Genomic DNA, 27,921 nt, shown 5'->3' with positions numbered 1-27,921 from the left:
TTGAACGAGGACGGCGGTTCGGGCTTCAAAATAGTAGTGTTTTCACACGAAAAAATTAAAAAGTTTTCCGGCGTTTCTATGAGAACTTATTTCTAACCATCCGTTTTTCCAGTGACCTGATTCGTTGAGAATGAGGCGGGAATATTATATTTTATAACACAAATATTTCACTCAATATCGGTGAAAATTAATCAAATTAGTTAATTATATAGGGTAACCAATTAAATTCTGTCACGTCATAAATGAGATGGACTGTTAGAAATAAGGGTTTATTAGACCCTATAGGTGGATAGTGTCACGACCCAACCCCATGGGCCGTGACTAGTGCCCGAACTGGACACCCGTATACATTTCTGCCAAGTATAGTCAGACTGAAACTAAGAACAGTATGGAGACTTGTAAAAGCAACCGAAAGATTCATAACACCATATATCATAAACCTGCCTCCTGAGGAGTCACAGCTGATCAAAGCATAATACGATACGCAAGCCGACAAAGATGCCTCTACATATCAATACCATACGCAAGCCGACAAGGCTTCCACAACATATCAATACCATACCTAAGCCATATATACGCAGCTGACCATAACCCATGTACAACCCACATATGTCTACAAACCTCTAAGAGTACCATAGTGAAACATGACGGGACAGGGCCCCGCCGTACCCCTGGATATACATACATAAGTCCATATCAAAAGATCAATACCAAAATAACTTAGGCTCCGGAACAATAGAGCTCTCCAAACAGCTGAGCAGAAGTCCTAATCTGGAAGGTCACAAAATCGAGTGTCTATACCTGCGGGCATGAAACGCAGCCTCCCGAAGAAAGGGGGTCAGTACGAGATATGTACTGAGTATATAAAGCATGAAGTACAATAAAGATGATTATGGCTGAATAAAAATTAAAGGTGCCTTATGAAATAAAAAATCATGCATATCAATATCATATACCATACCCGGCCCATTATGGGACTCGGTGAATTCATCATATTCGGCCCTTCATGAGGCTCGGCGCATCATCACATCATCATCATCATCATATCATCATATTATCATATCATCATATACATATACCGTACCCGGCCCTCTAGTGAGGGACTCGGTGAGCAATGCAGTGAACTGTGCACGAATACATACCCGGCCCGGAACTCGGTGAAAGATATATTGAGGCATGCACGAGCAGTTTAGTGAGCAACCATATGCAAACTAAATTATATTTGAGACTCAATAGAATATTCAAACGAACTATCATTTGGAAATCAAGACAATAGTCATATCAAGTATCCTTCGAATGAATATGAATTATACCAAAATATGAATTATACCAAAATATGACGGCTGGAATCATACGCATGTATTAAGACATAATGAAATAGCTTCTGGAAATCAAGAACATTAGTCATTCTAGTGGCTCTAAGAATAGGAGCTTCTTTGGAGTCATATATATACGTCGTCTGTTTGTTTCATAAAGATCATGCCAAAAAGAAGGAAGGGTTAGCTTTACATACCTTGAACTCTATCTAAATGTCTAACGTCTACTTCTCGAGCTCGTAGGTCTAAAATTAAGATAACATAGGCCACAGTTAGATTATCCACATCACTTACTAACCAATCCAAGTACGAATGAAACTTAACAAAATTCGGGCAGCATTTCCCCTGCAAACTTAACAATCCTCGAGATTCCAATTTAGCCAAACATCAATCAAAATACCAACAAAAACAACACCAACAATTTCATATCAAACTAGAATTAAATCCATTCTTAAATCACTTCCAAAATAGCCTAATATACATTCGTATACCAATGCTTGTATCCACTTCTTTATTTTCGTATACCCATAGTATAACAACAAACACAACAGCAACAGCAACAACAACTACAACCTTCTTTAACCCTTTTTGAACTTAAATCATCATCACATGAGAGTATATACCAGAACAGTCCAATATACGCTCGTATACAATATCTTTATACACTTTCTTCATTCAAATTGATAAAGCATAGCACTACAATATTATGTTCCAAGGCAGCCCACTAAATCATCAAGTCTTAACACAAGTTTTGAGTTTCTCTTCCATAATTTTTCATTCCCAACTAGTTGGTTAAGGACTAAACAAACTAAAACAAAATAAAGATGGAATGGAATTTTACCTTAAAATTAAAACAAGTTGCTGCATATGTTCTTGTAAGAAAGAAGTTCGTTGTCACCATCAATCCCAAATTATCTAAGCTTTAGTTGGCTTGAACTTGCTCCCTCCAATTCTCAATTGAAGCAAAAGCTTCACCATAATTACTTGAACGTTGCTGCCCAATTCCTTTCTCAAAATGAAGTGTGAATGTTTCTCTCAACCTCCCTAAACATAGGTGTTCTTGATCTCTTAATGAACTACTAATTAATTTATATGGGGCAAGTTTTTCCTTGGCAGCAACAAGCACGTCCATGGCTGCTTGTTCGTTGCTGCTGTTGGCCTTGTTTTTCTTCAAGAAATAAATGGTTTCATTTGTAATGAAAATCCAAAGGACCCCTCCCTTCCATTATGTATATAAAAAAATGACACAAAGTCATCACTATTTTGCCCTTTTACACGTGGACCATGGCTGGCCAACTCTTTTAAATAGTCATCATCCATTTGACACCAAGACACAACATGAATGTATATACATTTGCAAGCTTGCAGCCCACTTTAAAAAAAAACATGTGGACTCCTACCACTTCACTAGCTACTCATTTGAAGTCACTATTATAATTTAACAAGGTCACTCTACGTTGACAGCCTCAAAAGCCACATTTATCTATACTTATAATTACACAAAAAGATGATCTTTCCCCACATGGGACCCACGTGGACATATTGTCCCCTAAGTGTTTTTAATTTCCAAAACAAGATTGCTAAGTTTGCAAACTTTTTCATGGAAAAATAGTTACTGTCCAAATATTTTACTTGAATTGTTTCCCACTAGAAATCCTTTTATAGTGGGTTTTGGGGTCCACTTAGCTCATAATGATAATGATCATACTACACCAAAATATGCCACCCATTACATAAATTTGCATAGTCATATGGTGCTCATTTCCAAGACTTCCACGTAGAATGGTTGACACGTAACATTATCAAATAACTAAGTATTTAATTCTTTCATCCCCACTATAATCCAACATTTAACCAATTACACATATAATTAATTTCTTGATCTCAATTTACTTAAATGGTGGTCATTTTCGACACACTTTATATACTCATTACCGTGACCGTGTAATATAACACTAGTCCATAACCTCATTTGCCATACATAAAATATTATTTCTAATCATCGTCGTCACACTTTTCCATCTTAAATCATCTCGGGACTCCATTTCTCGTATACACCAAATTCTTTTATTTTCATGTTTGACTATGACCAAATCTTACAGTCGGTACAATTTGCTCATGCTGGACGGTTCGATTTTCTAGTCCAAAAATACAGGATATTATAGCTTGGACTGTATTTCATTTAAATAAATTTTGAACCTTGACGAAACTTATTTTCTTAGCTTTGTTTAACTTCTAATATTTATAACATATCTGTACCATCAATACCGCCTATAAGGTTGAGGGATAACCTCGCTTCCGTTTCTAATGTCATTTAACTCGCACGCTTTCCAACGCACGAAAATACGGGATGTAACAGATAGTAGGGGTATTTGGGGGCTCAAAGGTGAATGGAGGGTAGTTTTACACCAATTCGAATAGTTTGAGAATATTTTAGGCCTTTTTCCATATAATTTTTCAATGTTTTTTCTCTGTTAATAATATCTATAGCTCTCTCTGTGTAATAATAACTATAGCATTTTTTACTCTTTATATTGTTTTCCTCCAAAATAAACAAACTCTTTTCCTATATACATTTAAATTAGGAAAGGTTTTTCTCATAAAATTTTGGAAAGGAAAAGTAGTATATCATTTTTAGCTTTTTTTTTAATTTTTTTTTTTAACATAATCGCAAATTAAATCTGAAAAACGTATAAAGAGTCCCCAAATTCCAAACCCCTCATTGTCTCTCCGGACCGGGCCATTTCAAGTTTCAATGGTGAAAAGTTCTAACATCAAGTTTCATTACTTTCACAACCATCTCCTTTCTAGAATATAATTGTAATAATACATTTTAATTATTTTTAATTACTTAAGTTCGATTTTATTGACTTTTTTTTGTGTATTTTTTATATTGAATCCACTTAGTAAAAATCTTGAGTCCACTACTAATCTCAGCAGTAAAAATAGAACCAACAACGTCTTGATACATTGTCACGCAAAATAAGGAATTTAATTTCAAGGCTTCTATAAAGCTAACCTACTGTCGAGTCATGACTCATGAGTCTCTAACTGAAATCTAAATACATAGAACTTAGGGGCATTTTCGTGTAATATTTTTTTTTAAATTCGCAAATTAAATCTGAAAAAGGTATAAAGAGTCCCCAGTTTCCAAACTCCTCATTGTCTCTCTCTACCGGGCCATTTTAAGTTTCAATGGTGAAAAGTTCTAACATCAAGTTTCATTACTTTCACAACCATCTCCTTTCTAGAATACAATTGTAATAATATATTATAATTATTTTTAATTAATTAAGTTCTATTTTATTGACTTTTTTTTTGTTTTTTTTATATTGAACCCACTTGGTAAAAATCTTAGGTCCGCTACTGATCTCAATAGTAAAAATAAAACCAACAACGTCTTGATTAAACATTGTCACGGAAAATAAGAAATTTAATTTCAAGGCGTCTATACAGCTAACCCACTGTCAAGTCATGAGCCTCTAACTGAAATATGAACACATAGAACTTGGGGCATTTCCGTGTAAATGTCTAAAAGTAATTAAAAGACTGGAAGGATCTGCTACCGCTGGAATGAATCAACGAAGCCTACTTATTGAGTCCAGAACATCTGCTTCTAGCCACGTGATTTGTCACCTACATATTCAACACCTGCTACACGACGTGGCAGGCCCAAACGGGCTAAGTATTTCCAAGGGTACCAAGTAAATCTGATAGACTACGAGCCCGTTTGGATTGACTTATAAGTTGCTTATAAGTCGGTTTCAGCTTTTTTGAGTGTTTGGCCGGTCAGCTTAAAGTCATTTTGTGCATAAAATAAGCTCAAAAAAATAATTGGACCCATATGGCTTAGTTCCATCCCAATTCTCCTCCTTGTACTGCCACTGTAGACAAAGCCAAGAGAACTTGAATCTAAAAGAAAAAACCCACTTTGACAAAAATATTTTAGAAGGTTACTCAACTTTGAGAAATTATATAGCAAGGTCATTCAACTTTGCTTTGTATCAATAAAATCACTCAACTTCAACCTTTTCTCTCATAAAATCAGTCAACTAGATGTGTCATAAAAAAAATATGACATGACAATATGAATAATTTGTTTATGCTATGTAGACATGAAACCCACAAGTAAAATAAAATTAAAAAAAATCCAAAGAAGAGCTTCAATATCACATTCTAATTGTATTACTTGGTGTAACAGTGATTCTTTGGCTGTAATTCTTTAGCTGCAGCCTGCAGCTAAACTGTAAGCCTGTCAAGTGGGCCGGGCCGAGCCATAGTTAGTGAGCCGGGTTGGGGGTTGGGTTGGAGGAGGGAAAGGGGTGTCCGGTCCAGCCCCCTACCCGGGTAGGGGTACATAGTGGGCTAAGTGGGTCGGGCCGAGTTTTAGTTAGTGGGCCGGGCTGTATTTTAATTATTTAAAAAAAAAATTCTAATACTAAAATTTATTAAGTTTGATACTTTAAAATCAAGTTGTTGTCAACTTTATTTTAACCATCAAGTTCCTTAAATTATACTTTGGCCCTATTTTCAATCTATAAATACCATTCATTCTTCTCCATATTGTCTCACAATTCCCTACTCTCCTCTTTCCCTAAATTTCCTACTCATCTAAATCTCTCTCTCTCTCTCTCTCTCTTCCAACTTCCAAGTTCAAATTTCAAAATTTAAATTAAATGGACAATGATAATCCTCCACCTCCTCCTCCAATCCGAAGATCAATTTCAAGTCCGGTGTGGTTGCATTTTGAGCTAGTAGACGAGGAACATGTTAAATGTCAACACTGTGGTCAAATATATCTCCATAAGTCCGAATCGGTTTTTGGGGGTACCGGTCCGTTACATAGGCACTTGGACAAAAGGCACAAAATTGAACTTTGAAGTTTATCTCTTCTTTAAATTTCTCCATCGATGCTAGCGTTTTGAACTTTTCATTTGTAATATGTTAACCGTTCAAGTTTGTATGTTTTGAATTTGCAATGTTATCAATTTAAGAATTGAAATTTTATTTTAAATTACTTATGTAGTCTTGTATCACATTCTCAACTTTTTATAATTTTCAGTACTTAAATAGCTGTTGGGAGTCTTCATTCCAACAACACATTCAAGATATACACAAATATACCACTTAAATAATTTATTTAAAATAATAATAATAATTCAAAGTGGGCCGGGCCAGAACCCGGACTGTTGGTGGGCCGGGCTACTGGGCTAAATAGCATGTCCGGCACAGCCCCCTAATCTTTTCCACTAGCCCAGCCCACCACCCTCTTACCGGGTTGGGGGGCCTGGCCGGTTATGGGCCGGTTTAGGTGGGCCGGTCTCGGGCCGACCCGACCCAATTGACAGGCTTAAGCCAAAGTATGTTCTGCTAAAAAGCTGTGCTTTTCTTAGAGGGAATGGTGGAAGCAAATTCATGTGTAAATATAACGCATAATCCTTTATATATAGGGTGTGTTTCTAGAAAATATTTTTCAATTTTTTTATGTTAGTTTGGTCAAAAGTTTTGGAGCATTTTCTCTAAGAAAACATGTTAAAAGCGGGAAAATGGCCTTCTTTGTAGAAGTAGGGGAAATAAGTTTCACAAGTGGTATTCCACGTTGATGTGTCCTCCCACCATCCTCCACACCTCATCTTTACCACCAATCACGTAGTTCCCATCAAAACACCACACACACCCCTACCCCTACCCCCACCCCCCCTCCCGTAATATTTGTCTATACAAATCCTTTTAGGATAATATTATTTAATTACCTAACGAACATAGGAAAATAATTAGTAAAAAACCCACTTATTTCGATATATTTTTTTCAAAAACATTTTCCTTCATACCAAACACATAGCGGTAATGTTTTTATTTACGGAGGATATATAGACTCATCAGTGATCCATCACCGAATTAGAATATATTACACATTAGGTATAGTTGCCCAGCATTTTCTTCTCCCAATGATTGTGGGGGTATTTGACTCTTATATTTTAGGCACAATACATTCAACATTGAAAAATTGAATTCTCTTTGAAAAAAATGAAAAATGGATTAAGAAAAACCAAAAAAAATAATTTTTTTAAAACTCGTGTTTTTTTTTTTTGGAAAAAAATTGGAAAACATAATTTTTGGTTTTTTGGTAATAAACTGTAAAGTCTTATTACCACCAACAAAAAATCAAACATATACAATCTAAAGAGCACCTGACCTCCCAACTCCTCTCCAGGAGAGACAAGCCTCAAAGGACTAATCACAAATATCCTCAAGAAATCCTATACATTTTCTAGCTTGTTTTGATTTAATAAACATATCTATTCTTTATTTTACTACAACTTCTATTTGTTGCACTACAAGACTTGTATCCACAATAATATCTTTGAAAAATTTCCAGTTTCTAGCTTGCCAAGTAAAGTATATTAGAGTTCCATGTACAACAACCACCACTTCCTTCTTCATTTTGCACCAATGTTTCTTCTTTATGAATTCCAGCACCAGTCTAGGCTCCAGGTGAGGTGCTTGTATCCCCAACCATTGCATGACTTCTCTCCATACATTTCTCACCCAGTCACACCCAGCAAACAAGTGATTAAGATCCTTCATCTCCTCCTGATCACATGGTACACACTCAGCAGTGTCACAAGTTATACCCATCCCCACCATCCTCTACTTTGTCAACATCTTCCTCTGTGTGGCTAACCATAGAATGGATCTATGTTTAGGTAATAATAGTCTACTCCACACCAGTTCCTGAACTTCAAAAACTGCATCTACATCAGTTAATGCTAGATAACTCTGTGTCGTAGAATACTTCCCTGATGCAGTTAGCGCCTATCTACCATCATTATACCACTGCTTCATTCCCAATTTAATCTTATTCATATTCTTCCAAGACCAGCTGCAGTCATTAGATGGAGTAGAACAACAACAAGCCCAGTATAATCCCACCATGTGGGGTTTAGGGAGGGTAGAGTGTACGCAGACCTAACCCCCACCTTGAAAGGTAGGGTGGCTATTTCCGAAAGACCTTCGGCTCAAGAGAGGAGAACAAGAGAGGAAAAACAAGATAAAAGGTTAGATAGGATCAAGCATATCGAAAACCAATATGAAATCATGGAATAAGTCATTAGATAGAGTATGAACCCAGAAATCAGCATCTTCTTTCATATAAACTTCATGGATCCATTTAACACATAACATCAATACTAATTTTCCCACAGAAGCCATATTTCATTTCCTACAATTCTTCACATTTAAACCACCATACTTCTTAGGTGTACAAACTCTGGACCAAGCTACTAGTGCCACGCTCTTGGTATCTTCAGTGTTACCCCATAGGAATTCTCTACATTTTCTATCCACCTCCTTCAACACATTTTGGGGAAATATAAAGACAACACCCCAAAAATTGTGCAAAAAAACCAATATTGAGTTAACCACTTGTAATCTTCCTGCGTAAAAGAGATGTCTAGTTGAGACAACCCTGATCTTCTCTGTGACCTTCAAAGTTAGTTGATGGCAGTCCAATTTAGTCCATTTATTTGGTGATAGAGGCAAGCCCAAGTACTTCATAGGAAAGGACCCCTGACTGAACCCAGTAATAGTCATTAGCCTATCCTTCAACTCATCATTCACACCAACCATGTATATGCTTGATTTATTTGAGTTAGCAGCCAAACTAGTAACATCAAAAAAATGTTTCAGAGCCTCCATGACCCTTTGGACAGATGCCTCGGTACCTTTGCAAAAGATCATAGGACAAATAATAAAGGCGATATTGGATCCCCTTGCCTCAACCCCCTCTTACCCTCAAAATAGCCACAACTCTCTCCATTTACCTTAACAAAGAAGTTAGTAGTGATTACACATGTCATTACCATTTGGATAAACTTAGGAGGAACCCCATACCCCTTCAGCATTTCCTCCACGAAATCCCATTTGTTACACCTCGCACCTCGAGTAAGTTGTGTCTCGTTGAGTGTTGGTTGTTTTAACTTTCACACCAGGATTTTTGATTTTTATAATTTATAATATTAACCGAGTCCATTTCATGTACATAAGAGCCTAGACTTATAATTAGAAGGATACTAGTCCTTTTCATCTAGACACGTTGAAAATTTGGTACGTTAGTAGCGTTGCTCTTAAATGATGATATTTGTCTCCGAGAGGTTGTGACATTAGATATGTAGTTTCATGTGTACGTGGGTATAAGATTATGACTAATAAGTTACGAAAGGATTAGAGGTTAAACGAATCGAATCGGAATTAGATCAAAGTTCAGAGGACAGTGCAACTTGACGAGTCGTCTTCATGTTGACGGACACCGTCGATGTGCATCAGCCCCTGAATCTCAGAGGTGCAAGTGGACAGTGCAAGTCAACGGACCGTCGACATGAAGACGGCCCGTCAACCCACCGTCGAGTTGAGGAGGTAGAGGGTGATGTTTTTATATATTTTGACCTCTTGTTCATTTTCTTCATTTCTCCACACCGCTCTAGATCCAAATATTCTCTCAAAGCTCTCTCAATTCAAGTAAGGCTAATCTGAAGTAAATCCAAGAGAGAACAAGTGAGTTTAAGTGTTAGAGCCCTCTGATTCATCGATTAGCTTTTAATTCTCTTCGTGTGGTTGTCCTGGAAGAAGCTTCGAGGTGAAGTAACGTTGTAAGCAGGTTGTTCTAAGAGTATTAAGGTATGATTAAGTCCCTATCTTCACTAGTTGAGTTGTCAAAATAGTAACCTTGTTTCGGGAAGTTAGAAATCGTCATGTTAGAGTTGTTATTGTTGTTGTTGTTGCTATATGTTCATTAAAAATTGATCTTGGGGTTGTGTTTCATGTAGATGTTGTTGGATATTGTTGTTGGGAGTACATTTAAGGTACTAAAGATGTTCTGGGTAATTGATTAAAAGGGAGAAAGTAGAATCCTAATTGGGAATCAAGTTAAAGTGAAGTTGTAATACGATTATTGATTGTTGTTGTTGTTGTGATTTGCGGGTTCTGAGACATCTTGGGAGTTTGGAGGGCATAAGAAATATAGAGTAGGTGTTTTCCATTTCATTCTAGAATGGGTTGACTCTCATTATAGGTTTAGAAAGTCGTTCATTAACGATAATGTTATACTTTATATTCTGATAGGTTAAGAGGCAACAAAGCAAGCTTGGGTATAATTGGCCTACGAGAGGTATGTAAAGGTTGTCCCCTTTCTTCTTTTGGCATGTCTTAGATAAGCGAAACGTAATGAAAACCCGAAAGGCGATTCTATTTATAATGTCCGAAAATGATTCATGATTCATGATTCTTATTCAATTCTTGATAATAGAGCCCTTAAGATGATTGAACTACTGCAATTTATGTTGTTTATACTCCGGATAGTGATCGACATGGTTATGAAAGTAAAGCACATATGATGATGGCTAGAGTGTAAGAACCTATTGAAGTGTACCAGTAGATCTGGATATCAATTCTAAACGAAAGGGATATAGTATAAGTTACATAAGAAAGGTAAGCCTTCTGATAAGATCTCAATGAATTAAAGTATATGTGGTCTAACAGTCTGTTAAAACATGAGATACGAGTCCTGTGGATGGCCAATGAAAGCACATGTGTTAGGTATAGATGTTGTGGGTCAGGTTGCACGTACCGCAACACATGTACTACATTGCATATCATTGGATCGGGTTGTACATACCACAACATATGCATATCATTGGATCAGGTTGCACGTTCCACAACACTTGCTTTACATATTATTGGATCGGCTGTACGTACCATAACACATACAAATCATTGGATCGGGTTGTTCGTACCACAACACATGCATAGCATTGGATCGGGCTAGACGTACTGTAGCACATGCATACCATTGGATCGGCTACACATATCGTAGCACATGCATAGCATTGGATCGGGCTACACGTACCGTAGCACATGCATTGCATATGGATCGGGTTACACGCCACAACACATGAGTAAGATAATGGTAAAGGTGATAAATGCAGTATGACATAGAGATGTGTGTGTAACGGTTCTCTTTCGCGCTGGGTTTAGGCGTGTGAAGGCTACTTCGTGTTCGTTGGTGCTCTTTCGGACTTTGTTTTTGTTACACCCTGGAAATTTCCCGTTAGCGTACAGTGAATAGGAAAACGAAGGGCATGATGAATACGATATTTTGATAAGTAAGAAATAGCATTTGATGACCCTAAACGAGATTTCAAAGACATTTGAGGTAAGAAAAGAAAGTTAAAGAAAACGAGGTATAGGTGGTGTATCGGAAGAGATTTATGAGCATCGAATTAATAATGACTTAATAGTGTCTTGGAGTAGAGTTATAACTTCCCTTAGATCGTTAATGAAGAATTAACCAAGTGCTAAGAAGATTCCATAAGAATTGGAGATCAAACGAAACGACGCAGACGACTTTGGAAAAAGCTGTGAGTTCCACGACCCCATCCACGGACCGTGAAACTGTCCACCGTCCGTATAATGGTCCGTAGAATACCCAGCAGAGATGGAGGTTCCCTTGTGGTGAACCACGACTACTAGTACGAGCCGTACAATATTCCACGGACCGTACAAGTGTCTGTGGAAGTCCCGACGAGCTGAGTAAGTTCTGATTATATAAATGTGTTCCCACTTCATTAATTTCATTTCCACACTTCTTCATCTTCCTCAAGACCTCTAGAAGGTTCCACATACTTCATCCACAAGAATTCAAAGGAAAATTTATGATCAACTTCATCAATCCAACAAGAAACAAGAGTGTGAAACACATTAAAGTCATCTAAGTCAAGGAATCCCAAGAAAAGTGAATTAGGGTTCTGGGTGTTAGAAGAGTATTTCCACTCAATGCTTGTTCCTGCAATATCTAAGGTAAGATTTATGATCTTTTCATGTTGCTTAAGGTCTTGAGAAGTTGAAAAACTTGGATCATAGAAGAATATAGAAAGTGGGTCATAAATGCAAGAATAGTGTCATTATTGAGTAGTAGTTAGGATGAATCATGGAAATGGATATGTTGTGATTGTAAGTAGGTTATGAATGATATTTAGAATATGGAATAAGCATTGTATGTGAAAGAACGTGATAGTGGACTTTAATCATGATTGTGGAGAATTGATGTGAAATTGTGAAATGTGGATAATGTAGATAAATGATGATTGTTATTTATGATATTATGAATGATGTTACGGATGTTTGGGAGTTGATATGGAAAATGGAGGAAGTCATATAAACAAAGGAAATGCTGCCCAATTTTCTCTAGCTTTAGTAAGCACGTTCTTATAATCGCTTAGCTAATGTTAATGCGAATTCTTTTGAAGGTAAAGACGTGATCATTAAAGGAGAATGAGCAAGCAGTAGAGTAGTTAAACGACAAAGGTATGTGAGACTAGTCCTTTCTTTCTAAGGCATGAATCTTATGGCATTATTTTCCTCCTTCTTCATGAATCTCCTATCTTCAAGAAAACTAAGAGTCCTTGTTCATGAATAGCCATATGAGATAAGAGACACACTGTGATTGCGATAATGATGATGATAAGCTTAAGTCCAAAGATTCTAGAAATCCATGATATGATATTTTTATAAAGCTAATGATGCTATCTATAACCTATTGATGTTGATCAATATATACACTCACCTTATGCTAATTCCTTCAAGGTGAGACAGAATGCTTATGAATGCTGCATAATGTAATAGGGGGTTCACGACCTTATGTCACCCTGATAAAGTATTGCTGTCCTTGAGTCTTTATACATGTATTATGATGAGTATATGATGATGATGTTACACCGCGCCTATATGGCCGGGCAGTCACCGCTAAGGCGGGCAGCGTATACACCATGGCCAGATGGCATGGGCAGACACCACTAGTGGGAGATGGTACCCCGGGCGCGAGAGGCCTGGACGCAGGCTAATGTAATGATAATGATTATCACACCGTACCTATATGGTCGGGCAGCTTATACATATATGCATACATGATATGATGATGATTATGAGAGTAAGCCAGCATGCATTATTTCTTTTATGATTCACAGTCAGATACAGATTGCTCCTCGTTTGATGCTTCCCTACTTCATTGATGTTTCATTACTATTTATGCCTTATATAATCAGTACAATGTTCGTACTACCGTCCATTTCCTTTGGACGCTGTGTTCATGCCCACAGGTAGACAGGGAGGTGATCCAGACTCGTAGGAGCTATTAGCTGATTTAGAGCACTCCATTGCTTCGGAGGTGCCATTGGTTTCTTCTTTTAGCATATATATGTTTTGGGCATGACGGGGTCCTGTCCCGTCTATATGTCTAGTGCTCCAGTAGAGGCTCGTAGATACGCAGTGTGGGTAGTATGGTCCCACTATTCTCATTGTGTGTCTATATATGTATGTATATGTGTATGTATTATTTTGATAGCAGAAGGGCTCATGTGTATAAAGTAAATATGTTTCAAATGAAAAATAGTTTTCTATGATTATGAGCTATGAAGGAACGCAGAATGAGTGATAGAATGAGTTGTGCTCGGTGGTTAGCCCTGGGTACCCGTCACAGCCCCTAGTCGGGTCGTGACAGAAGTGGTATCAGAGCAGTTCAGTCCTAGGAAGTGTCTACGATCCGTGTCTAGTAGACTCTTGCTTATGGTGTGTTGCGCGCCACACTAATAAACAGGAGGCTACAGGGAATTTAGAAAAACAACCATTCTTCTTCTCATGAGATCGTGTGATAGAGCTATGTATAAGATTTTCTCCTCCCTAATAGTGTGCTATAATTTCAGAAATGCTGCCAAAGGGAAAAGCTAAAGCCGCCCAGAAGGTCAAAATTATGATGAAAAGGCGTGCAGAAAGAGAGCCGCCAATGAATGTAGATGAGGGTGAATCACATAATAACGCTCTATCTAATGCTTCTTCCACTCCGCCTGTTGCAGAAGAACAAGAAGGGGCTTCAGTTCCGGCTCCTATGCCTCCAGTCCCTCCACCGGCTACTTCGGGTCAACAAGTGACCGAAGCCATTTATCTATTGACGCAGTTAGTTGCCGCCTAGGCACAACGGCAGAATGCGGGCCCAATGATCGGTCAGTTAGTACCAGAGCCCTTGACTTTATGAGTTTGAATCCTCTGAAATTTTTCGGGTCAAAGTCGGATGAAGACCCAGAAGGCTTTATTGATGAAATGTTGAGGACATTGAAGATTATCCATGCTTCCGAGACTGGATCTATGGAGTTTTCATCTTATAGACTCTGAGATGTTGCGGTATTATGGTATAATAATTGGACAACATTGAGAAAAGAGAATGTGCTTCCTCCCGTTTGGAAAGAATTCGTAGATGCTTTCATTAGCCATTATTTTCCACCCGAGGTCTCCCGAGCTAGAGCGGATAGATTTCTAAATTTGAAAAAAGAAAATATGAGTGCCCGGGAGTATAGCCTGCAATTTAATTCTTTGGCTAGATATGCCCCGACTATGGTGGCCGACATGGGAGATCGGGTACATAGATTTGTGAGTGGCTTAGGGCCACATTTGTTTAAGGATTGTCTGACGGCTTCATTGCAAGATGGGATGGATATTTCCCAAATACAAGCCCATACCCAGAATTTGGAAGGACAACAACCTCCGCAGAGGGGTGATCGTGATATCGATAGAAGGCAAAGCAAGAGGGCCAGATCTATGGGCGCAGGTAGTGACTACAGAGGGGGATCAAGGCAGCCACATTATAGACATTCAGGCTAGTCGGTGACTAGTACGCCTCCCCTATTTGCAAGTAGGAGATTTGATCGCTCCTTTCGCTCAGGACAGGGTCAGAGTTCGAAGGCCGCAGATTCTCAGTTTGGGAGAGATTATAGCTAGAGGAGACCCTAAGTACCGCGATGCAGCCAGTGCGGCAAATTACATTCCGGACAATGTCATCAAGGTTCAGATGCTTGCTATACCAATTGCCAGGTTGGGCACATGATGTGAGATTGCCCGTCAATAAGTGATAGAGTTAGGGTTCAGCCCACAGGATCAGTGGCTGGTTCATCTTCAGTGCGCCCGGTAGGGCAGACTTCTCAGATTCCTGCAGGCCGAGGTAGAGGCCGAGGGGGAGCATCTACTTCAGGTGCCACTCAGCCCCACATTTATGCTTTAGCCGGACGACAGGATCTTGAGTCCTCCCCAGATGTGGTTACAGGTACATTGTCCGTATTTTCTCATGATGTGTATGCATTGATAGATCCGGGTTCTATCCTATCTTATATTACTCGATATGTTGCTGGTCATATTGGGGTGAAACCCGATCCAATTAAACCTTTTGAGGTATCTACTCCGGTTGGTGATCCCGTGATAGCTAGACAAGTATACTAAGGTTGTATAATTGTGATATTTGATCGCCAGACTAAAGCTGATTTAGTTGAGCTGGAAATGTTAGATTTCGATGTGATTATGTGTTATGTCCCGTGTTTTCGCATAATTGGAAATCTTGGAATTAATTAGAACTTGTATGTTATAAGGAAATATTTTGATTTTAGTTAATATGCCTATGTTGTTTATGAAAATATTGGTGTGGAAATATGGAGGAAGTCCAAGGGCAAAATTGGAATTTCGGAAATTAGCTTCGTGAATTACAAAACGAGAATTTTAACGAATTGGGCTCAACAAAATTAGAGAAAATTGAGGCCCAAACCACAAAGTGGCCGGCCATGATCCATGGCTAGCCCAAGTCCATGAATTAAAAAGGGTCATGTGATTCTCATGTGATCATTAATCAAGCAAGCATGATATATATATCCATGCTTATCTATAGAAAGTTCAAGAAAACAATCATCAAAACCATTGATAGCCAAGAAGGCCTCTCGGCCGAAACCCCCTTCAACAACAAAAAAATAATTTCCAAGCTTTGATTCTAATCCTAAAAATCTTGTTCTTCTTGTATTCGTAGTAAGCTCAAGACGCTCTCCGACGTGATATAATTGGTTTAGCGAAAGAGCGACGTTTGCGGCAAGTCAGAATTTTAAGAAAAAGGTAAGATTCCTATGTTTTTATGTTATGGAATGGATATATATGCTATAGTGATTAGAGTGGCATGAAGATTATGGAATTGTGTTGTGTTTGAGCATGGCCGTGTGTGTGTGTGAGTGGGTGTGTGGCCGTGAGCCATGTTGTGGTGAAGGAGTAATGGATTAAATCCTATTTAGTTCGTTAGTTGCGTCGTTGTGGCATTTTGACGTGAGAAAGGATTTAATTAATCGAGTTCGCAATGAAACGGGTTGTATGTTATTATGGAAAATTATGCGATTTTCATATAGTTTTTATATAGTTATGAAAGTAAGATTCTAGAATGAGAATTAATGTTGTTGTTAATGAATTTGGAAGGAAACAATGCGAGTTAGTATGCTCGTCGTAGTTGTTGACGTTTCGGATGGAATATGGAAAGTGATGGATCATTTGAACTTATGTATGTTGCTTGGAACATTATTGGAATGTGTTTGAATGACCTTGAATGCGATAATGTTGATGTTCGTTTGATATTGTAAAGTTCGTATGAAAGTCGTCGCTTTATGTAGAAAGGAAGAATGTTGACGTTAGATTTATTTTGTTGTGATTCTTGATTCATTTGGTATTGTTGGGTTGTTGTTGTTGATATATTGAGCTGAGCTAAGCCTCAGGGATGTTGTATGTATAGGGGAAGTGCTGCCGAAATTTCGGTAGACAAATATAAAGTTAAGTGAATTCTTTAAGTCTTGCAATTCCTAATTGGTAACTTTGACCATTTGTAGATTCTGAGCGAAACGGGATTTGAGTTTTGGACGAGCGTAAGACGCATATAAGGTATGTAAGGCTACCCTATTCCTTCTTTTGGCATGTCTTAGGTATACTAGGTCGATAACGGAGCCCCGGGGGAAATTCTGTTCCTGGAAATCCGAATTGGAAATCGAGCACTATTCATTCAATTGAATTGAACCTTAAAGCTCTCATTTTGGGTTGAAAAGTAATCAAATGTCCGAAACTTATGCAAATGTAATCGAATCGCTTCGAAACCTCCATGTATGATCCCATAGACCCCAATTGTCCGTGATTCATGTCCGCCACCTCGACTTGACCCGAGGTGGGCCCGCTAACACCGAGACTCCCTTGTTTGCTCTATTAGTCTCATTTTTGTATAATGTCGGCAAAGCACTTTGTTTATGAATTTGGCTCTCATAAAATAATGTTTTGACTGCCACGATATTCTAAATTATATTTTGAACCATAAATACTATTCTGGAAATACTTTTGCGAAACAAACCCCGAATTGACTAATTGTTCTAACTACTTGACTAATGATTTAGCATATGATATTATCAAGTTTCAAAAGGTGTTTTGATATATAAATTGCATTGTTTGCTCACGACTCCGCTCGTGCCCTTATTATGACTTCGTTCACTGGTTCCCGGGCCGGCTATGGTTCGTGCGCGCTATGGTAAATTCGGCCGTATGCTGTGTTGCGGTGCCCGAGACCTCGCCATAGGGCCGGGTTCCGTTTGGAGTTATGCTGTGATATGGCCGGTGATATGTTATGATGATATGTGTGTTCGGGGATGTACGGAGATTTGAACCTTCCGGTGTTATGCTGTGTGTGGCACCAGCGTCGGAGTGGTGACCACGTTCCTGAGCTTTCGCATGATTTTATTTGCATTATGTATACGTATGTTTTCAGTACAGATTTTGATATACTGTCCAGTATTTCCCTTTTGTATCCCGTTTGTTTCAGTTGTGGTTTATGTTTCTGTACTCTATGCTTTACATACTCAGTACATCTTTCATCTGACCCCCTCTCTTCGGGGGCTGCGTTTCATGCCCGCAGGTACAGAGACCGGTGATCCACCACTGTAGGCTCCACTTTCGGCTATTTCGGAGTGCTCCCTTTCATCCGGAGCCCACATTTTGGTATATACATCTTTTGCTGTACATATACTTCTGTATATCTGACTATTTGGGTACGGCGGGGCCCTGTCCCGCCATATGTCTTCGTTTTGGATTTGTAGAGGCCTGTAGTCATATATGTGGGTCGAGGGTCCTATATGTGTCTGTTTTGGCTATGATCTGTGTCTTATTGCGGTCCGTCTGTTATGGTGGCCAAAATGGCCCTTATGTTTATATTTGTACATATGACCGGCGATGTGCGTTCCGCCGCTCCCTTCTGTTCTGATATGATATTTTGGTACGCGTGGCCGCTTAAGACAAGTTTTGATTTAAGTTATGTTTAAAATGGCTATTATGAAATTTGAGCTAAGTTTGTGTTTGATAACTGGATATGTGAATCGGTCTGGGTGCCCAAGTAGGGTGCCAGTCGCGGCCCACGGGGCTGGGTCGTGACAAAAGTGGTATCAGAGCGGTTTGTTCTCGGAATGTCTACAGGCCGTGTCTCGTAGAGTCTTGTTTATCGGTGTGTTGTGCACCACATCTATAAACAGGAGGCTACAGGGCATTTAGGGTGTTACCTTTCTTTGAAATCTTAGATCGTGCGATAGAGCTGTGCTATTAGGATGATTCTGATCTGATTTGTTATTGTGTTTGCAGTGATGCCTCCGAAGAAGGCAACGGCGGCCCAGAAGGGCAAGGCAGGGATAGGAGAGACCAGTCGGGCACAGCGAGTTACCCGGGCTCGTGTTTATGATTTGCCCGAGGTTGTGCCCCATTCAGAGGGATCCGCTACACCACCACCGGTAGAGCCCGGAGCAGGTCCATCAGTAGCTCCAGGGGCCCGAGTACCCGTACCCGAGACTCCAGCTCCTCAGCCAGGGGCGGAGGACAGGACGTTGAGGGAGGCTGTGCAGTTATTGACCACTCTGGTAGCGGGACAGGCTCGCAGACGCGGGCGGAGAGATGATGATGATGATCATGACAGGCGTGACAGCCTGAGGGTTCGAGAGTTTCTATTATGTGGCCCCCCAGAGTTTTTCGGGTCTAAGCCCGACGAGGGCCCCCATGACTTTATTCGGGGGATGCGGCGCTCATTAGATTTGGTCAGTGCTTCAGAGACCGAGTCTGTCGAGCTGGCAGCGCACAGACTACGGGATGTTGCTGCTAACTGGTACGAGTCTTAGGAGCTATCCAGGGGTGAGGGTGCTTCCCTAGCTACTTGGGACGAGTTCGTGGCTGCTTTTACCCGCCATTTTTTGCCCCCAGAGTTACGGCGGGCGCGGGTTGACCGATTTCTGCATCTGCAGCAGAGGGGTCGGAGTGTTCGTGAGTATAATATAGAGTTTGATTCTTTGGCCCGGTATGCACCTGCCATAGTAGCAGATATGGCCGATCGGATGCACAGATACGTGATGGGGTTAGACCGCTACTTGATTGATGGCTGTATGGCGGTGGCATTGCAGACAGACATGGATATTGCCCGACTACAGGCTTATGCCCTGGGTATGGAGGACCGACATAGAGCTGATTATTCCAGCAGAGATCGGGACAGGAGGCAGCCCAAGAAGGCTAGATCCGCAGGCTATTCTGGAGATTCTCGAGGTGGACAGCCTCAGCAGCAGCAGTCAGGCAGACATTTTCCTCCGTCAGGATGGGGTACACAGTCAGCCGGCAGGAGGTTTGATAGTGCAGGACCGTCTGGGGCCGGTCAGAGTTCCAGAGCGTCAGGTTCACAGGTAGCCAGAGGTCCCAGCCAGCCCAGACCACCCAGGCCCCGTTGTTCTCATTGCGGGAAATCACATCCAGGGGAGTGGTATCGAGTTACTGGATCCTGTTTTTCATGCGGCGGTCAGGGCCATATTATGCGAGATTGTCCGTAGGCGAGCGGTTCGGGGAATTGTAGCTCAGCCGACGGGATCAGTCGCTGGTTCATCATCTGCTCCATCAGTTGCGCGCCCTGCGGGGCGAGGTATGCCGGCACCGGCGGGACGCGGTCGAGGCCGTGGCAGTGCTTCGGGTTCTAGCGGTCCCTCGAACCGCATATACGCATTGGCCAGCCGCCAGGTCAGGAGGCTTCACCGAATGTCGTCACAGGTACATTACTGGTTTTCTCCCGATCTGTATATGCACTGATTGATCCTGGTTCTACTTTATCGTATATTTCCCCGCTCGTTGCTAGTAAAATTAGGATAATGTCTTAACCTATAGAGCCATTTGAGGTAGCTACACCGGTCGGGGACTGTATTATAGCCAGGCAGGTATATAGGGATTGTTCTGTGACTATATGTGATCATTGCACTAAAGCTGACTTGATAGAATTAGATATGCTGGAATTCGATGTTATTATGGGCATGGACTGGTTAGCTTCCTGTTATGCTAATGTTGACTGCCAGAAAAAGGTAGTCCGTTTTTAGTTTCCAGGGGAACCAGTTATAGAGTGGTTCGGGTCTACAGCATCGCCGAGGGGTAAGTTTATTTCGTACCTCAAGGCTAAGAAGATGATTCAGAAAGGTTATATCTATCATTTGGTTCGTGTGCACGATACTACAGCCGAGACACCTACTCTTCAGTCTGTTCCGGTTGTTAATGAATTCCCAGATGTGTTTCCAGATGAGCTTCCGGGTCTTCCGCCTGAACGGGAGATAGATTTCACTATAGAGTTGTTGCCGGATACGCAGCCTATATCTATTCCTCCGTACAGAATGGCACCGGCTGAATTGAAGGAATTGAAAGAGCAGCTGAAAGATCTGTTGGATAAGGGCTTTATCAGACCCAGTACATCACCCTGGGGAGCGCCGGTATTATTTGTAAGAAAGAAAGATGGGTCATAGCGAATGTGTATTGACTACCGGCAATTAAATAAGGTGACTATAAAGAATAAATATCCCCTCCCCCGGATTGATGATTTGTTTGATCAGTTGCAGGGTTCCAAATATTTTTTATAGATAGATTTGCGCTCGGGTTATCATCAGGTGCGAGTGCGAGAATCAGATATCCCGAAGACTGCTTTCAGGACCCGGTACGGGCATTATGAATTCAGAGTGATGTCTTTCGGGTTGACTAATGCTCCAGCGGTATTCATGGATCTGATGAATCGGGTATTTCGGCCTTTCCTGGATATGTTCGTGATTGTGTTTATCGATGATATTTTGATTTATTCACGATCAGCAGAGGAGCATTCGGATCATTTGAGAACAGTACTTGGCACTCTTCGGCAACAAAAATTATATGCTAAAATTTCCAAATGTGAATTCTGGTTAACTTCTGTGGCATTCTTGGGACATATTGTCGGAGCAGATGGTATTCGGTTCGATACGCAGAAGATTGAAGCTGTACAGAATTGGCCCAGGCCTACTACACCGACAGAGGTACGCAGTTTTCTGGGGTTAGCCAGATATTATCGAAGGTTCGTGGAAAATTTTTCTTCTATTGCGGCACCACTAACGAAGCTTACTCAGAAAGCAGCGAAATTTCAGTGGACTGATGCCTGTGAGCGCAGCTTTCAGACGTTGAAAGAAAAGTTAATTACAGCTCCAGTTTTAGCTCTTCCAGAAGGGTCAGACGGGTATGTTGTCTATTGTGATGCCTCTGGTATTGGGATAGGTTGCGTGTTGATGCAGCACGGTCGAGTTATAGCGTATGCTTCCCGGCAGCTCAGACCGCATGAGAAGAATTATCCCACTCATGATCTTGAGTTGGCCGCGGTGATTCATGCTTTGAAGATTTGGCGGCATTACTTATATGGGATCCATGTTGATATTTATACGGACCATAAGAGTCTCCAGTATATTTTTAAACAGAAAGAACTAAATTTACGGCAGAGAAGATGGCTTGAATTATTAAAAGATTATGACGTTGATATTCTGTACCATCCTGGGAAAGACAATGTGGTAGCGGATGCACTTAGCCGCAAGTCCATGGGCAGTTTGGCTGATGTACAATTTGGTAAGAAAGACTTGGTTCGTGAAATTCATCAGTTAGCCAACCTTGGAGTTCGTTTGGCAGATTCTAGAGATACTGCGATTTCTGTTCGGGCAGTTGCTGAATCATCAATTATAGAAGAGGTAAAACAGCGTCAGTTCGAAGATTATGTTCTGGTTCAGTACAGAAATGTGGCCCTTAATAAAGAAAAGACTCCGTTTGAAATTTCGCCTGAAGGGGTATTATTATATGAAGGCAGATTCTGTGTACCGGATGTTGCAGGCCTACGGCGACAAATCATGGGCGAGGCGCATAATGCACGGTATTCTGTTCATCCTGGTTCCACTAAAATGTATCATGATCTCAGGTGTTTGTATTGGTGGGACGGTATGAAGAAAGATATTGCTGAGTTCGTTGGTCAGTGCCCAAATTGTCAGCAAGTTAAAATTGAACATCAGAAGCCCGGTGGATTATTACAGGAGATGGAAATTCCAACCTGGAAATGGGAGATGATTAATATGGATTTCGTTGTTGGGTTACCGCGCACTCCACGCAGGTACGATTCTATTTGGGTTATTGTTGACAGATTGACGAAATCAGCCCACTTCCTCCCAGTCCGGACTACTTATTCGGCTGAGGATTATGCTAGATTATACATCAGAGAGATAGTCAGACTTCACGGAGTCCCTTTATCTATTATTACTGACCGAGGTGCCCAGTTTACGGCAAATTTCTGGAGGTCATTCCAGGAGGGATTAGGGACTCAGGTGAGCCTTAGTACAACATTTCATCCTCAGTCCGACGGGCAGGCCGAGCGCACTATTCAGACGCTGGAAGATATGTTGCGGGCCTGCGTTATTGATTTCAGAGGCAGTTGGGATGATCATTTGCCGCTTATTGAATTTTCTTATAATAATAGTTATCACTCCAGCATTCAGATGACACCGTACGAAGCCCTTTATGGCAGAAAATGCAGATCTCCTATTGGTTGGTTCGATGTGGGCGAAACTAAATTAATTGGGCCAGATGTGATCCAGGAAGCAGTGGATAAAGTAAAACTTATTCGGGAGCGATTATTGGCTGCACAGAGTCGACAGAAAGCATATGCAGATAGGCGACGTCGACCATTAGAGTTCCAGATTGGCGACTGGGTATTTTTGAAAGTGTCGCCTATGAAGGGTGTTATGAGATTCGGTAAAAAGGGTAAGTTAAGCCCGCGATATATCGGGCCATATCAGGTCGTTCGGAAGATAGGCGAGGTCGCCTATGAGCTAGACTTATCATCCGATTTGGAGGCAGTACACCCGGTATTTCATGTATCCATGCTCCGGAAATGTATTGGTGATCCTTCAAGAATATTTCCAGTGACTGATATTCAGGTAACGGAGGATCTGTCTTATGAAGAGCAGCCTATAACTATTCTGGATTGACAGGTAAGGAGACTGCGCACTAAAGAAGTGCCTTCTGTTAAAGTCCTGTGGCGCAACAACAACCGGGAAGAAATGAACTGGGAGGCGGAGGATGAGATGAAGAAGAAATACCCCCACTTATTTCCCACGCCCACAGGTAATCTAAACTTTTAAGTTTGTTGTATTAATTGACGAATGAATTACGTGTGCTATCTATAAGAGAGACTCCCGTTATGCTTATAAGACTAATTTAACATTCGGGGACGAATGTTCTAAAGGGGGGAAGAATGTTATGTCCCGTGTTTTCGCATAATTGGAAATCTTGGAATTAATTAGAACTTGTATGTTATAAGGCAATATTTTGATTTTAGTTAATATGCCTATGTTGTTTATGAAAATATTGGTGTGGAAATATGGAGGAAGTCCAAGGGCAAAATTGGAATTTCGGAAATTAGTTTCGGGAATTACAAAACGAGAATTTTAACGAATTGGGCTCAACAAAATTAGAGAAAATTGAGGCCCAAACCACAAAGTGGCCGGCCATGATCCATGGCTAGCCCAAGCCCATGAATTAAAAAGGGTCATGTGATTCTCATGTGATCATTAATCAAGCAAGCATGATATATATATCCATGCTTATCTATAGAAAGTTCAAGAAAACAATCATCAAAACCATTGATAGCCAAGAAGGCCTCTCGGCCGAAACCCCTTTCAACAACAAAAAAATCATTTCCAAGCTTTGATTCTAATCCTAAAAATCTTGTTCTTCTTGTATTCGTAGTAAGCTCAAGACGTTCTCCGACGTGATATAATTGGTTTAGCGAAAGAGCGACATTTGCGGCAAGTCAGAATTTTAAGAAAAAGGTAAGATTCCTATGTTTTTATGTTATGGAATGGATATATATGCTATAGTGATTAGAGTGGCTTGAAGATTATGGAATTGTGTTGTGTTTGAGCATGGCCGTGTGTGTGTGTGAGTGGGTGTGTGGCCGTGAGCCATGTTGTGGTGAAGGAGTAATGGATTAAATCCTATTTAGTTCGTTAGTTGCGTCGTTGTGGCATTTTGACGTGAGAAAGGATTTAATGAATCGAGTTCGCAATGAAACAGGTTGTATGTTATTATGGAAGATTATGCGATTTTCATATAGTTTTTATATAGTTATGAAAGTAAGATTCTAGAATGAGAATTAATGTTGTTGTTAATGAATTTGGAAGGAAACAATGCGAGTTAGTATGCTCGTCGTAGTTGTTGACGTTTCGGATGGAATATGGAAAGTGAAGGATCATTTGAACTTATGTATGTTGCTTGGAACATTATTGGAATGTGTTTGAATGACCTTGAATGCGATAATGTTGATGTTCGTTTGATATTGTAAAGTTCGTATGAAAGTCGTCGCTTTATGTAGAAAGGAAGAATGTTGACGTTAGATTTATTTTGTTGTGATTCTTGATTCATTTGGTATTGTTGGGTTGTTGTTGTTGATATATTGAGCCGAGCTAAGCCTCGGGGATGTTGTATGTATTGGGGAAGTGCTGCCGAAATTTCGGTAGACAAATATAAAGTTAAGTGAATTCTTTAAGTCTTGCAATTCCTAATTGGTAACTTTGACCATTTGTAGATTCTGAGCGAAACGGGATTTGAGTTTTGGACGAGCGTAAGACGCATATAAGGTATGTAAGGCTACCCTATTCCTTCTTTTGGCATGTCTTAGGTATACTAGGTCGATAAAGGAGCCCCGGGGGCAATTCTGTTCCTGAAAATCCGAATTGGAAATCGAGCACTATTCATTCAATTGAATTGAACCTTAAAGCTCTCATTTTGGGTTGAAAAGTAATCAAATGTTCGAAACTTATGCAAATGTAATCGAATCGCTTCGAAACCTCCATGTATGATCCCATAGACCCCAATTGTCCGTGATTCATGTCCGCCACCTCGACTTGACCCGAGGTGGGCCCGCTAACACCGAGACTCCCTTGTTTGCTCTATTAGTCTCATTTTTGTATAATGTCGGCAAAGCACTTTGTTTATGAATTTGGCTCTCATAAAATAATGTTTTGACTGCCACGATATTCTAAATTATATTTTGAACCATAAATACTATTCTGGAAATACTTTTGCGAAACAAACCCCGAATTGACTAATTGTTCTAACTACTTGACTAATGATTTAGCATATGATATTATCAAGTTTCAAAAGGTGTTTTGATATATAAATTGCATTGTTTGCTCACGACTCCGCTCGTGCCCTTATTATGACTTCGTTCACTGGTTCCCGGGCCGGCTATGGTTCGTGCGCGCTATGGTAAATTCGGCCGTATGCTGTGTTGCGGTGCCCGAGACCTCGCCATAGGGCCGGGTTCCGTTTGGAGTTATGCTGTGATATGGCCGGTGATATGTTATGATGATATGTGTGTTCGGGGATGTACGGAGATTTGAACCTTCCGGTGTTATGCTGTGTGTGGCACCAGCGTCGGAGTGGTGACCACGTTCCTGAGCTTTCGCATGATTTTATTTGCATTATGTATACGTATGTTTTCAGTACAGATTTTGATATACTGTCCAGTATTTCCCTTTTGTATCCCGTTTGTTTCAGTTGTGGTTTATGTTTCTGTACTCTATGCTTTACATACTCAGTACATCTTTCGTACTGACCCCCTCTCTTCGGGGGCTGCGTTTCATGCCCGCAGGTACAGAGACTGGTGATCCACCACTGTAGGCTCCACTTTCTGCTATTTCGGAGTGCTCCCTTTCATCCGGAGCCCACATTTTGGTATATACGTCTTTTGCTGTACATATACTTCTGTATATCTGACTATTTGGGTACGGCGGGGCCCTGTCCCGCCATATGTCTTCGTTTTGGATTTGTAGAGGCTTGTAGTCATATATGTGGGTCGAGGGTCCTATCTGTGTCTTTTTTGGCTATGATCTGTGTCTTATTGCGGTCCGTCTGTTATGGTGGCCAAAATGGCCCTTATGTTTATATTTGTACATATGACCGGCGATGTGCGTTCCGCCGCTCCCTTCTGTTCTGATATGATATTTTGGTACGCGTGACCACTTAAGACAAGGTTTGATTTAAGTTATGTTTAAAATGGCTATTATGAAATTTGAGCTAAGTTTGGGTTTGATAACTGGATATGTGAATCGGTCTGGGTGCCCAAGTAGGGTGCCAGTCGCGGCCCACGGGGCTGGGTCGTGACATTATGGGTATGGATTGGTTGGCTTCATGCTATGCTAATGTTGATTACCGATTTAAAGTGGTTCGATTCCAATTTTAGGGAGACCCCGTGCTTGAATAGAAGGGTAATCCAGCATCTCCAAGAGGTAGGGTTATTTCCTACCTTAAGGCAAGAAAGATGGTAGCTAAGGGCTATATTTATCACTTAGTTCGAGTACATGACATCGAAGCAGAGTCGCCAACTTTCCAATCCATTCTGGTAGTGAATGAATTTTCGGATGTATTTCCAGATGAACTTCCAGGCCTTCCTCCAGAAAGAGAAATTGATTTCGCTATTGATGTGTTGCCGGATACCAAGCCTATTTCGATTCCTCCTTACCGAATGACTCCAATAGAATTGAAAGAGCTAAAGGCACAGTTGAAAAATTTGCTTGAGAAGGGGTTTATTAGACCCAGTTCATCACCGTGGGGAGCACCAGTCCTATTCGTGGGGAAGAAAGATGGCTCCCTACGAATGTGCATTGATTATAGGCAGTTGAATAAGGTGATGATAAAGAATAAATATCCTCTCCCCAAGATTGATGATTTGTTTGATCAATTACAAGGTGCCAAGTGGTTCTCTAAAATACAATTGAGGTCAGGCTATCATCAAGTGAGGGTTAGAAAAGAAGATATTCCCAAAACAGCCTTCAGAACGAGATATGGCCATTATGAATTTCGGGTGATGTCATTTGGATTAACTAATGCTCCGGCAGTGTTCATGAATCTGATGAATAGTGTATTCTGGCCTCTCTTGGATCTATTCATAATAGTATTCATTGACGATATGCTGGGGTACTCTCGCAGAATCAGAACATGCACATCATTTACGTATTGTTGTTGGAATTCTCCGAACTCGGGAATTGTATGGAAAATTTTCAAAGTGCGTGTTTTGGCTGAATTCTGTGACATTCTTGGGTCATTTTATTTCAGATGATGTCATTCGAGTTGACACTCAGAAAAGTGAAGCTGTGAAGACTTGGCCAAGGCCTACGACGCCTACAGAAATTCGTAGTTTTCTGGGATTGACAGGTTATTATAGAAGATTCGTAGAGGGCTTCTCATCTATTTTAGCCCCATTAACGAAGCTAACCCAGAAGTCAGCTAAAGTTCAGTGGAATAATACTTGTGAGCGTAGCTTCCAAGAGCTGAAGAACAGGTTGACCTTAGCTCCAGTATTAACACTCCCAGAAGGGCCAGA

At 40.5% G+C, this 27,921-nt stretch overlaps 1 long non-coding RNA gene across 1 annotated transcript; it reads right to left on the bottom strand.

Annotated features, from left to right (window-relative positions):
- Window positions 1–396: 396 nt before the first annotated feature.
- Window positions 397–2,925, bottom strand: LOC132630630 (uncharacterized). The gene is made up of 2 exons (XR_009578632.1): window positions 2,158–2,925; window positions 397–1,561 (listed from the first exon to the last, which is right to left on the bottom strand). It is a non-coding gene; the product is annotated as an uncharacterized LOC132630630 (long non-coding RNA).
- Between the last annotated feature and the right edge of the window lie 24,996 nt (window positions 2,926–27,921).

The sequence above is a fragment of the Lycium barbarum genome, chromosome 3 (assembly GCF_019175385.1).
Source record: "Lycium barbarum isolate Lr01 chromosome 3, ASM1917538v2, whole genome shotgun sequence".
NCBI classification, from domain to species: Eukaryota; Viridiplantae; Streptophyta; class Magnoliopsida; order Solanales; family Solanaceae; genus Lycium; species Lycium barbarum.
Note: the sequence above shows the minus strand (reverse complement) of the source record. Positions and strands in the feature narration are given on the sequence as shown.